The following is a 1,407-nucleotide window of genomic DNA, read 5'->3' on the forward strand; positions in this document are numbered from 1 at the left end:
AGAGAGAGAGAGAGAGAGAGAGAGAGAGAGAGAGAGAGAGAGAGAGAGAATAGTAATATATTTTAAATGATGAAAAACTTCTCAAACATGTGTTCAACTCAAAAACATAAGGGATTATTCTAAAAGTGCACACAACATCCAACAAAAGGATTTGAAACGATGAGCTTTGATCCGGCCATAGTTACTTGAAAATGTTTCCTGAAATTTATCAGGAAATGAAGGAAGGCAAAGGAGGGAGAATTGAGGTCTTTATCACCCTGTAGCTCACATGTCTTGTTGTTGTTGTTGTTGTTGTTGTTGTTGTTGTTAAGAAAGTTTTTGTGGCTTTATTGTATCAAGAGGCACTGAAACATTTGAACAAATCAATATCTGAGTGGTTGGTGAGGCAGCTGTTTCTCCTTCATTTCTTTGGATTACTAAAGCAACTTGTCAGTAGATAAAAAATTAAATAAAATAAATAAAATAAAACAAAACCAAAAACTGACAATCTTTTGCGTTACTCAAGTCCTTCCAAGGCATGTGCTGGCACAGCACAAACTTTTCCTGTCTGATGGCGACTAGTCTAGCATCCAAACATGCACAGCACCACGGTGACCGAAGCCCACTGCACCGGCTCTGCTTCGACCCTGCTCTTTTGTGTATGATATTTGGAGTATCTGGAGGAATGAGATCAGATTAGGAAGAGGGAAGAGGAAACAGCCCGACTGCCTGGCCAGGAGGAGGTCAGCCGAAGTTGCGCAGGACACTCCTAAAGACGTCATTGGTGCAAACCCAAGCATCGTTGATGTTCTTTAATAGAAACTTCTCGTAGAAACCCATGATGGGATCTTCATCAGCCTCGAGCTGGCCTACAACCATGCTGATAATGTAGCTGTCTGGTGTAGGCTGATGGTCCTGCGCCGTGATACTATGCTGAATTTTCTGGAACAGAAGGCTAGATAACTTCTCCACAATGGCAGCTTTCCCCTGGAATTGCATGGTTGCATTACACAATCAGTGTTAAGTTGCGCCTTGTTGGGTTCTGTCATTATCAAATAACTGATAGTAATGCTGAATAAAGCTGGATCCAATCTGCTCCCAAATTGCCCTGTCTCCCATCCTGGAGAGTCACCCACCTCTCTGAGACCCATGGGGCTGGCACGATGGCGGCGGTGGAGGCTGCGGGCAGCGTTGGCAACCCAGTGTGGTCTCCCACAAGTCTTTTCAAGAGATGTCATATGACTTAACACAACTTTGCTTAGAGACATCAAATGTGTACTCTGTGGGTGGTGCTATGTCGGGTAAATTCTAGACATCTTGAAGACATAAGAAGTCCATTCCCCCCCCCCCCCGCCCCTGGAAAAGCAGCTTCATTTTCTATTTTCAGCTGGAAATTTTGGAAATCTATTCAGTGAGACTGTATTCACT

At 43.6% G+C, this 1,407-nt stretch overlaps 1 pseudogene; it reads right to left on the minus strand.

Moving 5' to 3' along the window:
- Positions 1–723: 723 nt before the first annotated feature.
- LOC110326166 lies at positions 724–1,113 on the minus strand (annotated as a pseudogene).
- Between the last annotated feature and the right edge of the window lie 294 nt (positions 1,114–1,407).

This window comes from Mus pahari, chromosome 9, assembly GCF_900095145.1.
Source record: "Mus pahari chromosome 9, PAHARI_EIJ_v1.1, whole genome shotgun sequence".
Classification (NCBI taxonomy): domain Eukaryota; kingdom Metazoa; phylum Chordata; class Mammalia; order Rodentia; family Muridae; genus Mus; species Mus pahari.